The sequence below is a fragment of the Chelonia mydas genome, chromosome 6 (genome assembly GCF_015237465.2).
Source record: "Chelonia mydas isolate rCheMyd1 chromosome 6, rCheMyd1.pri.v2, whole genome shotgun sequence".
NCBI lineage: Eukaryota > Metazoa > Chordata > Testudines > Cheloniidae > Chelonia > Chelonia mydas.
The window spans coordinates 91,846,996-91,863,363 of record NC_051246.2 but is presented as its reverse complement, the minus strand read 5'-3'; the positions used below and the strand labels follow the sequence as shown (position 1 = coordinate 91,863,363).

The window sequence follows — 16,368 nt, the reverse complement described above, 5'->3', positions numbered from 1 at the left end:
CATCATTTAGCCAAACTCTACATATTTAATGCTTTTGATCTTTCCCTCATAGAGCAATCCCTCCAGCTCTCTTACAATTTTTGTTCTTTAACTACCCTCCAAGATTCCTCTATCTTTCTGCCACTGCAGTACATAGACTGGCAGTCTTATCAGAGCTGTACGGAGAGGGAGTATTCTACCGCACTGGCTCCATGAGGTGCTGTTTCTGTGTGCACAAACAAATCCCATTGAAAGACTAAAATTCTCTCTCACATTTTTTGGGTGCCATGCCACTGTGCCAACTCAGATCCTATTTGCTGCTCACTATTATTGCCTACCATTAGACCTTTACTGCTTTCCACCTATACATCGGTTATCAGAATGTTTCCCCTACACATATGTATATTCCAAAAGAAAGAAAAAACCATTAAACAGTTACAGTTGACACCAATGTAGTTATCGATATCGTGTACAAAACCCAAGCACTTAAAAGCAAGGAAATAAAGGGCCAGATCCTAAATTGCTGTAATTTGGCATGGCTACACTGACATATACCAGCTGAAAATCAGCTCCCATAAGTATTACACAGCACACATCATAAACAGAACCGTGTTATTCAAAGAAAGACCTATTCCATCACAACAGCCATATGTCTGACGCATGCAGGTCATTTACATGTATTATTCTGGCTATTTTCATTTCAGGATCTAAGTACTTTGTTTTAAAGGATGTGGTTAAATGGGAAACATCAGTTAAATGTGTTTATCAGCTGACAGATTTTTTTTTTAGTAGAATATTTACAATTGTTTTTTTAATGAACTGTAATTTAATAAAAAAGAGGAATAAGTGTCAACTTATGATAAAATTATGAATGTAAGTGCACCTGCATTGGAGACTGATCAATAGATGTCATTAATGGATGCACACACACACACACACACACAGTTGGTTTTTGACTGGCCCTAATGCACTACTAAGGGGAGTAATCTCCCCCACCCACCCATATATACTGCCTCTGCATGGCAACAGGACAGTAGCTTGCATCACAGCTAGTATGCAAGGTGGAGGGTACAAGCAGAAGCTGAATGGCCAAAAATCCATTTCTTGTGAGCAAGTGGATGAGGAGGAAGTGGAGCTCTTTCCCCTGCCCCCCACCCTCTGCTGAACTTTCCATACATACACAGGTGTGCTGCAAGAGTTGACCAGGCACAGGAGAAGAAAGCAAGCAAGCTGCACTGTGAGATGGAGCCAAGTAACTTACCTCCCAATTCTCCCTCACTGGGAGAAGGAGGGAAGCACAGTAGTTGTGAAAAAAGAAAAGGAGTACTTGTGGCACCTTAGAGACTAACCAATTTATCTGAGCATAAGCTTTCGTGAGCTACAGCTCACTTCATCGGAAGTGAGCTGTAGCTCACGAAAGCTTATGCTCAAATAAATTGGTTAGTCTCTAAGGTGCCACAAGTACTCCTTTTCTTTTTGCGAATACAGACTAACACGGCTGTTACTCTGAAACCAGTAGTTGTGAGTCACAATTATTCCCCAGGGCTCTTCCTGAGGCCACCCAGCTATGCACTGCCCCTATATCCAGGGCAATGCTTAAAGCCGCAATCTGGCCTGTAATGTTTGTGTTTCTTTTTCCAGAAGGGCTTTGTGTAGGATTTATGTTTTGAGTTTACTGATGAAAGAATCACATTTTCAGGGTCAGAGTTAGGTTGTTCTGTTGTAGTTTAATATGCATTTCTTTTTACTTGGTGTGAATAATGTGCATATGTTATTTATATAGGCAGCGCAAAATGTATAATGTCCTTATCTCTTTACTTCCTTGCTTTTAAGACCTTGGCTTTTATAAAGTATGTGATTTGCCACTGCACTGTTGCCAGTTAGTCACCTCAATTGGTTTCTTAAACAAGGTCTTATTTGGGATATTTCCCTTTTTTAAAACATTTTTCTTCTTTTGTACAAGTAACTGAAGACACAGTTTAGATAAAAGAGATGGAGGGGTCACTAGATTATTGGATTAAACGGAATGAGTGGCATTTACCACACCAACACTAGCTGGAAACCAACACCATTCAGTGAGAGATTTAAGAAGCTAATCAATTGAGCTTAATCAAAGAGCAGTTTAAGAGGTGATTTGATCATAGCCTATAAGTACCTACATGGGGGAAAGATTGCTGATAGTAGAGGGCACTTTAACAGAAGAAGGCACAAGACCCTATAACTTGTAGCTGAAACTAGACAAATCTGAGACGAGAACTAAGGTGCAAATTTTATAGGGAGGGTAATTAACCACTGGCACAATTTCCCTACGGACATGCTAGAATTTCCATCATTTGAGGTATATCTGCACTTTGATCTGGGGGTGTGATTCCTGGCTTAAGGAGACATCACCAAGCTAGCTCTCATTACACTAGCGTGCTAAAAATAGTATATAGCCATGACAGCACAAGTGGCGGGACATGCTAGCTGCCCTGAGTACGTACCATCCAAGACCCAGCACGCCAGCTCAATGAGAGGTAGCATGAGTATGCCACCTCGAGCTGGGAATCACACCCTCAGCTCAAAGTGTAGGCATACCCATGTAGTCTTCAAATCAAAATGAAATGTCTTTTTAGAAGATATGCTCTAGCACAACCAGAAGTTATACAGGAATTACTGGATGAATTCTATGGCCTGTGTGATGCCGGAGGCCAGCCTAGAGTACCACGGTGGCCCCTTCTGGCCTGGGGGGGCGGAGAAAACAAACCCTATGACTTTATATTCATTTTGCCACTTTGAAATTGTTGTAGAAAGCAGTCATCTGAAAGAGTGCGATGTGTACAAGCCACACAGTATCTTTGCTTCAGTCAGTTAAAGGATTCACCTACAACAAGGGCTGTTGGAGAATATATTATCCATCATCTCTTTATTTTTCCATCAGCTAGTTTTCATAGAATGGCAATTTCTTAAATATTTCACTCTCTCTGCCCTGGAAAATTGCCTGTTTATGCCAATGAGAATATCTGTCTAATCTATCAGCATTTCTAAAGCACTTGGATATCACAGTGCTAAATGCTGTGCAGCACATGGATTTAAAAAAACAAAACAAAAAAAAACACAGACTGGTCAGTAAAATTCATCCATGTTTTGAGTTTTGTGATGTCATTGGGCTGGTGAAACTCTGCAAAATATATTAAATATTTTAAAAAGATCTGCTCTGTTTACTCAAACTTTTCAGAACATGTACCAGTGGTCAATGAGACTTTACCACTAAAAAATAAAATAAAAAAAAAAAAAGAATTTTTTTTCCTTTTAGTTATAAGACTAAAGTCAGCTTTATCACAGCTTTATCTTTTACTCACTGCTCCTACAATCAATAGCTTCAACGACACCTTGTCAAGGTAGTCAGATGTTTTAAGGGGGTAGGTTATCATCCAGTCTAGTGCCACCTGCTCGTGCCTCAACTTTGCTATTTGAGGGCAGGTTATACAGTATTGGTACAACACTACAGATACAAGCAAGACAAGAAGGAAGCTGACCTTGTGTTGTAAGTTTCCAGGACAGCTCCTCCACTGGTGAAATACCGCTGCATTCCAGAAATAAGGTCCTACTGACAAATTGGCAGCTTGGCTTCTCTTCTCAGAAACGTGCTTTTGACAGAGATGCAGGGGCTCCCAAATGAGCAGGAAAGCAGCAGCACAAACTCCCACTTGGCTGCATTTTAAGAGATGCCTGCAGAACATCTTCTCTTTTAAAAAATGTGTGTTTGTACAACAGCAAATCAGCAGTTATTCATATTTACCTGACATTTCAGCTGGGCTCAGAAAAAGGGAGACAGTGCTGTTTGTGGCTTGGCATGGAGTATAAATAGTAGTGTGGCCCCCTACCACTCCTGACCTGCCAGGAGTGTGTCAGGTCTTTGAGGACTCCAAACAGGAGATCACACACCATTAGAGATTCAGCTTTTTATTCCAGTCAGGATCAGGGCCCAGATGTGCTAAGCACTGTACAGACACACAAGGGGAGAGAATGTCCCTGCCCTACAGAACTTGCAATCTAAATTTGAAACAAGATACAAGGTAAGTGTAACAATCAATCAAGGACCACCAAGGGGGGAGGAGGAGTCAAATCATTCTGAAAGTGTTATTTTTCTTTTCTAATGAAATTAGCTGTTCCTGACTGCCGCCCAGCCTAGGCATCAATGGAGAGTTCAGACTCTGGACCCATCCAATCTCCTTTTCTCACCCCATGATCTTTTGAGGAAGACCATGTTAAAGTAGTAATTCAGGAGGTGCCTTATTCCCACAATGTGCTCTTAAGCTACCTACAGAGCACACAGCACTAAGCACCAAGACACTAAACTCTTCCTAATTACCACTGCATTTTGCATAGAGAGCATTGTGAAGGGGTTACCTTTTTACAGGGGCCTCATCTACTTGTTGGAATTTTTAGTTTTTAGCATTAGACTTTGTGACAATAAAATTAAATGTATTTATTTTCCATAGTTATTTCAGTGCTTTACAGGGCCCAGTTTTCAAAAAGGCCTTTAAAACTATACCTGTAAAATTCATAAGGGCATCTGTTTGCACAGACAAAAACAGCATTCGTGCTTGCAATTGCACATGTATGAGAAGTGAACAACTATGCATCCACAGTGCGTCACTGGAGAAACTTGTGTGTTTTAAGCATGCACTTCTAATAGGCCCATTTTAAAGCCTGGCCTCACAGTGCTTATAGCTGGATTTGTGGCTTGTCTCAGTAGTCAAGGTCCAGAACAGAACCGGAGGCCTGAGCTTCGTAACCCAAACAGAAAAGCCTGGGAGATTGGAGTAGCCCTCACCTAACCCTTCTCTTACCTTGGGCAACTCTAGTCCTACCCAGCTCCTCCTTCAGAAGCCATGCTGCCATTGGCCAATGAGCTATGCAGTAAGCAACCCTTGGGAAAGCAGCATTAACTCCCAAGCAGAAATATGCAGCATCAATCAGGGAGGACAGCTGGTTTCTAGCCCCTTCTACAAAACAACACAGAGTGAAGACCCAGTGAAGTTCCCCTGGTGTCCCAGGCAGTCAGAGGGGGTACACTATTCTGTTGACACTTACCACCATTCAGCCCTTACTGTCTGTAAAGCAATTTGAAGATGAAGAGCTCGGTCAGTGCCTGAGGTTGGGCTATTGATGCACATACTCAGCAGGGGATAAGAGCAAAGAAAGACAAGGGCTGGAGCAGAATTAGGTGCTCAAGTATTTGGGAAAACTCCCCATACCCTGCTACGCAGAGCAGCAGGTCTGTGATGGCCCTCCCAGACGGACCACTTGAAAGTTGGCTCACTGATACCTGATCCACGCTGTAGCCTCAGCAATGTTGTTTTAGAGGAGTGACACTTTCAGGGGCTGGGAACAGCATGGAAAACACAATCCCGACTGCCCTGCCCTAGAAGGGAGAGGAGAGGGACCTTCACATACACAAAGATGCTCTCGCTACCCTGGCTGCCCCTCAAAGCCACAGAAGCACCACCAGTCTTCCCCATCCCCCAGAGGGAACAGAACAGGCATCCCGTCCCCATCCTACTCCAGCCCCCAAGAGGAGTCTAGAAGTGGTACCTTCTTACCACACAGCTGAATCCTTGGCTGTGAAGGTAAATTTTTTCAGCTGCCCCAAGACACTCCTGTTTTACAGAATATGTATGGTAAGCAGCAAAAGAGCAGGAGCTCAGCTTCTGAGTTTACACAGGCTAATAGCAATAAGGCAGCTGGCTACACTGGGGAAGAGGAAACCACATGACCCTGAGCTACTATCTACAACACAGACAGTCACTAAATGCTAACGGTGTGGGAGGAAAGGTTGCTTCCTGTGAACACTTATTCTGTGAATGTTCATGGCCTTCAAATTCTCTCCTGCTTAGGCTCCCTTTCTTAAGGGTGGAACCTCTTGTGCTCATCTGCCCTCCCTGAACCCCGCTTCCCCTCCATGTTGAAAGGAGCCTTGGGCTGGGCTACAGCTAAAAGGAACATCTTTATGCTTCACCCTCCCTCACCTGCATGCAGGAAACATGCAACAGAAGGTAATGCTTGAAGCTACAGGGAATAAAGATCCTCTCAGGGATAGGGTGTTCACTTGGCTGACACGGTGTAGTTCACAGCTAATTCAACATTACTCCACTGATGCATGATTCAACAAAGCGATACACCTTGACCACAAGATGAAAACCCATCAAGTGACTGAATCCTCAATTTCAAACCTCCTGTGGGCCTGTGCAATATGGAAGTGGGACATTTTTCATTGACTGAAGCCCATGGCTGCCATGTAAACTGTACATGGGTACAGATAGCAGAAAATGCTGTAACATACCACCTTCATGCTTCTGAGCCATTCCTATAAATGGTTAACATGGGGCCCCAGGATACATGTGCCCTCCAGACACCTTCGCAACAGCCAATGTAGATTCAGCCCACGCTGTTGGGAGGGGGAGAAGGGGAAGACAGAGAAAGAACAAGTATACTCAGCTTAAACTCAGTCTGTGCATAACCATCAGCCCATTCCCACTCTGGGGCCTTGTACTGTTTATACCGCTGCAGCACATCTATACTAAGAGTTCACTGATGCAGGTACACTGCTTGAACTATACCAGTATTTAAAAAAAAAAGTCCAGTACAAAGATAAGGCTTTGCCCTAGGATTAATGTGTTGCAACTCTGTGTAACAGCACATCACACATGCATGTAATTCAGCTATTAGCATACGAAGTGATGACCAATGTACTACTCTCCCAGAGATGTTAATAAGGGGAAAGGCAGCACTGTAGCATAGGAAAACAGGGTTGGCACATGTAAGAGTTCAGGACAAGGACACAGAGAACATGGAAAGCACTTTGTTTAGCAGAAAGAGCAGAGGTGCTAAAGGAACTAGAAATAAAATAACTAGGTGATTCTACATAACCATGTCTTCCTTTCACTGTTCCCCTCATCCACCTTCTCTTGTTCCTTCACTTTGTTTATTGTACCCTCTGGTTGTGTCTCCTCTTAAAATCAGAATGTAAGACCCTCCACTCCATCTTTTATTATGGCTTTGTGCAGTCCCCAGGGCAATAGGACCCTGATCCTGATATAAATGAATAAATAAAAACAGGACGACATCAATCGTTGTGGCTTGTACCAATGGCCTCAGCCACAAGGTGGGAATCTTTACAAATACAAAGGAATGAGCAGGGGCAGAACACAACATGGGATTGAGCAGCGTTTTTCATTCATTTCTTAACATGTTATAACCATGGTGCAGTACTGTGTGCTCTAGGAAACGCAGTACTGCCAGTTCCAAACATTCAAATATCATGAGCCACTGCCTCCCCCCCAAAAAGTCACAAGATTGGCAAGAGATTTTTTTAAATAGATGTTGGGTTGTTTTGTTTTGAACCTTAAAGGCCCAAAAATCAGAGGGCAACATGTTTTCAAGCTTTTCTCTGCAACAATGATGCTAGCAACTTTTTTTTAAAAACAAAAACAGAGATTTTCCCATAATCACTAGTCTCCAGGAGCTGAGGTTTTAAGTAAAACATCCAGTATTGCAATAACATCGAAGATCTGGCAACACTGTACAGCGAAATACAGAGACATAATATATAGGGCAACTACATTGATTTTTTTAAAAAGTGTATAGTGAGCAGCTGGTATGACAGCGTACAAAAACACTTTACTTTGGATTAAAGCACTCTCTGGTTTTTGCAGAGGATTCTGCAAGAGTCAGGGTCTTTGCAAATAGCACATACAACCTTCCAATCTAGCTATAGGCAGTTGTGTGAGACCTGAGTGAGTTTCTTTATAACCCTAGGAGAACATTCGGAAATAAAGGGGGTACAAGTTGACAGCGCATGTACATGCACGGGAGAGGGAACAGAGGAGAAAGGGGCGCAATGATCAGTGTGCTGGCCGTTCAACTCTGAAGACAAGAATCCAGCTCTTGTGTTAGGCTGCAAATGAAAGTCAGTTGGGTGGAGGAGTATCTGGGGTGGCTGCAAGTCAAAACGGGGGCACACCAGCAGTGCTGTGTGCAAGCTAGGACTGAGATGCTTCAGCAAATCTGTGGGAGAGATGCTTTCACAGCCCATCCATTTGCTATGCCCTGCTCTCCGCCCCTCACTTTATAAGCACTCGCATTTCACCTGTGAGCTTCTTCACAAAAAGAGAGACAAGAAGCAAAGCATGTGGCTGCCCAGGATGGCATATCTAGGGAGAGCCAGTAGAGGAGTAGCACTTTCTCCACACTGACCTCAGCAAACAGAAGGATGGTTTTGGTACAGAATCCCCTAAAGTGATAAGAACAGCACTGTCACTTCAGTGCCAACTACTTCCTGAAGGATCAATAAGCCAAAGTAATCAATTCTCTCAGACAGTCCTTATTCCTTAGGAGATGCCTGAGCCCTTATTTGCCATCATTTAACCTCTTCAGAGAAACCAGTTTCAGAGCCCTCCTATGCCTGATTGCTGCTCTGACATCAGGAGGGATGAATACACTCCCAAAGTTCCTGCTGACACTTCATAAAAGTAGACATCAGGAGCAACAGCTGGGGTAGGTGAGCATTACAACGAGCCACAGCACCAGGGCCACTTCAAAAAGAAAGATCCAAAATTGAGGTTTACTGCCAGGTGGAAAGGGAGGAGGTGGGAAGGGAAAAAAGGTCAGGCAGAGAGGAAAAAGGATGTGTTCTGCATGGCACAAAACGGGATAATGGTTACAATAGGCAAAACGCACTGGAAAACTCAGAGTATAATAACAATGCTGAGCATTTCTATGGGGCTTTACACCTCCAAAGCCCTTGTTCATCCTTACAGCCTTCCTGGGAGGCAGAAGAGTATTAATCCCATGTTATAGATGGGCAAACTAAAGCTCAGAAGTGAAAGGACTCAACACAGGCAGTACAGGGAGACAGTATTAGAGGTGTGATCAGAACTCCTATAGTCCAATGGTTAAGGGCATTGGACTATAGGAGCACACTCCAACAAGGGAGAAATTGGAAGGAAACTTGGGTACGAATCTAATCCCCAAGAAGGGGAGCAAAAGTGCAACATAAAGCTACACAGAAATGCAACTAGAGTATAAAGGAGTTCAAGAGTCAAGTGGATTCATATCTGGAGAAGGAGAGGACTGAGGGTTTTTGTTGACAAAGCAGGAAATGAGGATTGCGATCAAACAAAAAGGGGAGGCTGGCTTGCTGAGCTAGGTAATCTGTCCAGGCCCTAATGCTGGTGAAATTCTTCTCACCATGAACATCACTCTCCTGGCTTTGTGAGCATCACATGACTCCTCAGTGAAACACCTGGGCTGTAACTCACAACTGCTGGGCAAATGGTAAAGGGAAGGGAAATGGCAGTGGCTCCCCTAATGAATGAAAATAAAGAGCCAATTAAACTTCCCTCTGATACATGTGAGACTTAGACCCTGGTTAGGCATCTTCTGTTCCGCATCCAGAGGATGATGTTTAACCAAACAGGAGTGGTATCCCACTGAAAGGGGAAATTCCCAGCGGGACACTCAGTGCTTTCGTCTAGGTCTTGAGATTTCAAACTGTTCAACTGTGACATTTTCCAATTGTTATGGCTTCCTCTTAATCCTGTACAGTTGGATTCATGGCAACACAGTACTTGGCTTTACAGGCGGAGAGATAAAAACCAGTCCCAATAATTTTTCTTAAAATAGTCTGTAACATATGGCATACATACCCTGCCACTGCGTGTTCTGTAAAGGTTTCAGTTGAGCTGTGTATGTATTTTGTGAAGCACTTCAGGATGAAAGGCAATACATATTCCTAAATTCTTCACAAAATGTACACATACACAGCTTCACTGAAATGCATCCACCTCTGGGGTGGAGGGCAGAAAGCCATCCACAGTGTGCTGTACAGCAGTGGAGGGAGAAAGGAAGGGAAATTTTTGGTTAAAGGACACCATGGTAAACCCCTGCATTTACAGAAACTGCCAGGCAGGGATTAAAAGAGATTGAAACAGGAGGGGAAGCTCTTCCTGCACCAGCCAAGAAGCAAGGGTTCTGTGATGGGGAGAACAGAAGAAAATTTAAGACTTTACCGGGTGCAGTTTGGCCACAGAAATCAGCCTCAAAGCTGTGAAGGGAATACTTTGCAGTAGATCTGCCCTGGGTGCCACTACTATGGAGGGCACAGGAGAAGGCAAAGAGAATGATTGTTATATATATATTCAGAACATATATTATATATAAAACAATACATGTATCAATGCAGCGTTTGGATGAACTTCAAGATTTATTGTTACTTACGGTAAATACTGACACGGGCTTTACCTTAGTAAATATTTACCTCTTGGATTAATAAAGCTGGAGGTTCATCTTAACAAAAAACAATAGGACAAATTCAGACCTCATGCACAATGCCACTGAGGTCAACAGAGTTATACCATGGCTGAACGCAGCTCAATATCGATCTGCTTTTCATAGGATGAACGTTTAGATAAAGTTTTTCGTCTACCTATCTCAGATTATGGATCAGCATCATTATTCCTATTTTACAGCTAGGGAAACTGAGGCACAGGGAGAGGAAGTGATTTGATAGTCAGAGCCAGGAAGCACACCTGCTACACTAAAAGACCCCTGCAGAAGGGAGCAGAGAGACTTTCACAGCACCAGCTCATTTCTTACACTTCAGTCTTTGCAGGTTTGGTTTTCACACCCAACCTAGGCCAGTGCCCTTCTGTCCTATTTTCCAACACACCAACACTTAGCAAAATAGGGTTGGGTCCTAACCACTGAAGTCAATCAGAACACCTATTGTCTTCAGAGGGACGAGGCTCTATCTAAGCATTTGTACTGAACCCATCACCAAAACATTTATTTGTCCCTGTGGCCGCGATTCTGATTTCTTAACTATACTATTCGACCCAAGACTCCTGCTAACCTGAAGAGTCATATATGGCACACTAACAAATCTGTCTGCAGAGGCAGCACAATTTAGGAGCTTACCAATCCACATTTTTAAAAAACAAAAAGGGTTCTCGATGAGACAAACGGGACCAAAACTAATCCATTAAAACATTAAATCGAGTCTTCTAGAAACAGATAAAAGTTTCCTCTTCTCATAAACATGTGGCCCTCCACCCAACTATACGTTAGTGGAGAATTTATTTGGAGTTTCTATTAGGCCTCTGCATGCACTCCATATATCTTGCCTATCTACAGGAGAGCTGTTCTGAAGCATCACTTGACTTTGTTTTAAATAGCTCGCTACAGTTTCCATTTTAGCTTTGTGAGATGATTATTTTTTCTTACAGAACTGAAGTTGTACAGCAGTTGAAAATGCTGATGGCTTAACTGATTTCATTTTTTTTTTCCATAGCAGCCCTAAGGGTTTTAACTCTTTCTGTGGCACTGAAATCCTGCTTTGGAGTTCAATGTTTAACTCGCGCTGGGAGACTCATAAATATTCGGAGTCACTCTCTCCCTCTCTGTTTGATTAGGAAATGAGCCTTTAACTCAATGTAATCCCCAAGCCATTAACAAAAAAGCCCTCAACAGCTCCACTATTAGAATTTCACTCCTAACCCACAGAGGATTGAATTAGATTAACATAACTACCCGCAATCTGAGTTTATTTTCTGTGCCAGATAGAAATGTGTTTTCAGGAAAGAAAAAGAGCGAGTGAGAGAGCAAACATGAGCATAATGAAATGTAAAAATAGAGGGATCAGAAATAGCTGGACAGATGTACAGGTGAAGAGAGAAAAGGAGAGAAAGATAGCTCCATAATAATTATTAACTGGCTGCTGACTTTTGGGCAGGGGGTTATTAGGAAGGACCCTAACAGCGTAGAATTGTTTTAGTAAGGACAGTGTTTCCCCCCAGGTGTTTATTCCCAATTTGCAGAGATTTACAGGTATACACCTGGTATGCTGCATTTCAGACACCTGTACAGTCAGTTTAGCACAGGTTTATTCAAAATTCCCAGGAAGTATTTTTTCACAACAACAAAAAAGAGTATGTATGTGTCAATTACTTTGCAGTCAAATGAACAGAGAAGGGTGTAATGAACAAGATTTTTCATTCCTCAAAAATCACAAACAGGCCCATGACAAATTACATTTAAGGAATCAGTTTGGAGGAGATGAGGTTAATGGGTACTTAGTCCACATAACATTAATTGTTAGTGAAGCAGAAACTAAATGATAACAGGCTGCATTCTTCCACACAATGCATCAAAGTTTTTTCCAATCATTTATCTAACCATGCATAGAGATAAAAGAGAAAGATGTCCCATAATCTATTGATCTACAAGCTATACAGCAGCAGGCACTTGATAATTTTTCCAAATGCAAGAACAAAACAAAGAATCTGCAGATTATACAAGAAAAGATCCACTGTAGCGAAAAAGGGAGTAAAGTCTAGCAGTTTCATGGACGCAGCCAAGAAATATTCCAAAAATCCTTAAGACTAAAGAGATAGCGGGTTTATTGGGAATACTTGCTCAGGAATGTTGGGATCTCTGCAGAAGTGTTTAATCATGGATATTTGCAGTCATGTCTGAATGTAGGCATGTTGGATTTTTGCTGCGTGCATGGTGGAGAAAGAGGTTGCTTTTTTCATTTTAAATTTTTAAGAGGATCTAAAACTAGTTGTACAGTACCTTCTTTATTTAACTAAAACAACAATTTTGATTTCTTCAATACATTTTAGAATAACCTGCTCTCATTTGAATAATTCAACTATAAAGGGAAATAAACAGAGAAACAATAAATGTAATACTGTGCCAAACAAACATTAAAAAAAATAAATTAAAGAGCAACAGAAAGTGAAAAAAATCTTACCAGTCAGAATTAAGCTTTCTATACTGAGCATTGTCAAGCTGAGAATTCTATTTGATTTGCTTTTTGGAGGAAGCTTTGAGTTGCAATTATTTTAAACGAAAATCAACATGTTTATCAATGTTGTCCTGCAAGCTGTGCCTCTACAATTCCAGTTCGTTAGCTTCAGTCATTACATGGACGGTTTAAATCTTTACAAGTAACAATTTGGAATAAGTTCCAAAAGAAAACAAAAATACACTCGCAAGTCAAAGACTTCGGGAATGGTAAAATTTGCATTGAATAAAAAGCCACAGTTCTATATGATGTATATTTATAAGGCGAGATCTGGCCTGTTTGTCACCTTCCCTCACTCAATCCCACCACACCAATCTTCATTTATTTCTTAGTACTTGATACTTGAATCAAAAGGCAGCTCTCCCGTTGTTCTGTTCATATTTTCATTAGAAGTTTGTTCAGTCCAAATTATTTCAAACCAAACCATTTTGTGTTCTCTTTGTTGCTTTCAAAATGTTAAAATATCTGTCCTAAAAAAAGTTGCCAGAGTGTACTTTGGGAACAATGTATATAACCAAAAATGTACCACACAGGAAAAACAAAAATAAAAATTGTAATCTTGATTTTTTTCCCCCATGACACATTATAAACGCAAGAAATTTCAAAGAAGCCACATACGTTTGTAATAAAGATTGTTCTATCCTTTAAAAAAAATATTGAAAGTAAACAGTCAAAAATCCCAAGTCTTTGAGCCCAAAATAAGAAACAAGACAAACGATTTCATTTATTTCCGTTTTTTGACCCAAAAAAATGTTTACATAATGAATAAAAACTAGTTTCAGATTCATTTTTAAACCTTTGTAATTAGAGCTTCTCCTACTTTTTTCTTTAACAAAAACCACACCAAAATACACACCAATTGTATGAGTTTTATTTTGCATTTTAGATACCTTAAAGCAAATACCTCACACAATGGAGTCCTCCTTTGATTGTCACTATGCTGACTTCTCAAAGTCTTGCACCCCTCTATTGCGAAATTAAGTTGTTTGGGGACCTTTAAAATTAGACAAACGTCAGCTGCTCAATGCCAAACGCCTTTGGTGAAACAAAATTTCATTTTCGTGTGTGTGCTAGAGAAGGTGTGAGCCAAAACTAGGGGTTTTGGGGGGTGGTTGGGAGAATGGTTGTTTTTTTCTTTTAGTAATTGGTTGCTGAAGTTTCCAAGTATGTGTATTTTATAGAAGCGGTGGGGAAATATCACCTGTCCTTGGTAAGCCCTTAAAGCAGAGTTACATTATACAGTGGCCTTTTCAGAACACCAGCAAAGCTGACTATTTCCATTCCCAAAACAAATCCCACTCTGCTCAAACTTTCATTTGTTTTAAGAAGAAAAAAACCCAACATCCAAATAGTGAAACTGACTGATTTACATGAAATTCTGAAATCATCTTGCCTGCTTGTGGATCACTCTGACCTTCCTTTGACAGTGTGAAAACAGAAAAAAAAAATTTAAATCACATTGAGATGCTGCCATAATTTTAAGCCCAGATAAAAGGATTAGTACATGGAGACATTTGGATCCAAAACACAATAAAAGGTAGAAGTTAAGTACTTACATGCTGCAGGTTGAGAGAGAAGCTCTGGGCTGGAACAGAATTTCCCTTGCCCTCAGGTGTTTCTAATTGCGGATTAAATATCTTTTGGTTCTGCCTGCACCAGCCGACAGTCCCCTCTGCGTCTCTGCCTCTTTGTGACTAGGACACAGTACTCCGAGTCCCAACCTATAAATAGATCCCAGCTCTGTGATTGATATAACAGGCAGCTGACAAAAAAAAAAAAAAAAAAAAAAGAAACACCACCACACACACTATAGGTCTTAAGGAAAGCAGCAAAAGCTGGACTTTCACCTCTGCACTGCACCCAGAGAGGAGTCCCCCACAGTCACCACTTCCCCACAGCAGCATTACAGCAACTTTGGGTATGTAAGCAAGTGAACAAAATTCACTGTATCAAAAGAAGAAGGAAAAGGAAAAGTACAGATGCTGGCTTGGATTTGACTCCTTTACACCTTGAAGTTAAAAAAGAAAAGACAAGAAAAAGTGTGAGCTGAGTACAGTTCTGAACTGTGTTTTATTCCAAACTCTTTCCATGAAACTTTGCATTCCTGCTACAGAATAAACTGGGGCTGACACCTGGGTTAGTAACTGCAAGGTTAGACAGCTTCCTGAGGGACTCTGCAAAGAGTTCAGGGCTTGAGAATGAAGTTACTGTTCTCCATGAACCATTTGATCAGGACACTCCCTGACAACTAACATCAGGATATTGACAAAATTCCCACTTTTAAAGGAACCCCCAGACCAAGGAATTCCCTGTTGGCTAATGTTAGCTCAGAGTAACAAGTTACTAAACTTTGGGGGATTTGTATAGGAGTTTGGGGTTTGATCAAATCCTTGAATATTTGGAAAAACCTCCCAGTGATTATGTTTGTAGCTATGGAATTGTCTTTCACGGAATGGGGTGAGCCCCGTTCTTTGGGACACGTATGCATGACTGGATAAAGCCCTTACGGATGGACTGTAGCAAGCAATCCTGCCTGGCCCCCATTGGTAAGTGTGGGGATGGTCTAGATGGGACTTTACAGGGCTTTTCCCTCTCACACTTCTGATTTCTTCTATTTGCTCCCAAATCAGTCTCAGCAGCAGATCAGTTGAAGTCTCAAGCTTCTGTAGAAAGTGGCTGTTAGCACTATTCTCCAAGCCTTCTCTGACTCCCAGATGTTTAACATCAGTAGTGACCTCCATGGGGGATATGTAGCTCTCCATACAAATTGGACTCAAAGGTATGGCCTGATGGGTGGCAACTGCAGCTGGGTATTGAAGGATACAGAGGGCAGAAGGAAAAGCTGAGGGAATAATGATCTTCTCAACATTAGACATTTGGGGGGGTCTCACGCAGTGTGGTAACGAGGACCAGTTCAGCTCCGGTGGTGAAAACAAGGTACCAGCACTCATCAAAAACTTTTACCACCATGTCATCTAGATTTCCTCTGAGCAGGGTTAGGTAAGATGATGTTCAAAAATTAGTGTCCCACCTACACTACTGCTACTATTTCCATAAAGTTGCACCAGTGCTAGTGCAGTGGTGGGAGATTTCCCAAAATAAGCCTAGGAGACACACCAGCATGGCCCAGGTTTCAGGTTACACCAGGTGATTATTCATGTAAATAACTGAAAGCAGTTTCCCTACTTTAAGGCCAAATCCTTCAGTGCCGACACAGGCAATGCATTCTTTGGAGTCAATGGGCCTTTTCCCTGAGTAAAGAGGGCAGGACTTGTTTTTCATGAAATAAGAATTATATGTCATGTCATTTCCCTAATATTCTAATTCTTGCAGCATGGTCTAATGGACGAAGCAGTGGACTGGGTGCAGGACACATGGGTTCTGTTCCTAGCTGTGCCTTGTATGATTTTGAGCTAGTTGAGCTCTGTGCTTCAGTTTTCCCATCCATAAGGCAGCGATAATGATGCTTAACCTCCATTGTAAAGCACTTTGGTATCTACAGATGAAAAGTGCTATACTTAGCATTATGATAAACA

At 41.7% G+C, this 16,368-nt stretch overlaps 1 protein-coding gene across 1 annotated transcript in view; it reads right to left on the bottom strand.

Annotated features, from left to right (window-relative positions):
- The window catches only part of ESRRB (estrogen related receptor beta), a 166,886-nt gene extending 152,373 nt beyond the window's left edge, over positions 1–14,513 (bottom strand). Inside the window, exon 1 of the mRNA XM_007064172.4 lies at positions 14,389–14,513. The gene's annotated coding sequence lies outside the window, so the exon portion shown is untranslated. The remainder of the gene's footprint in view (positions 1–14,388) is intronic.
- Between the last annotated feature and the right edge of the window lie 1,855 nt (positions 14,514–16,368).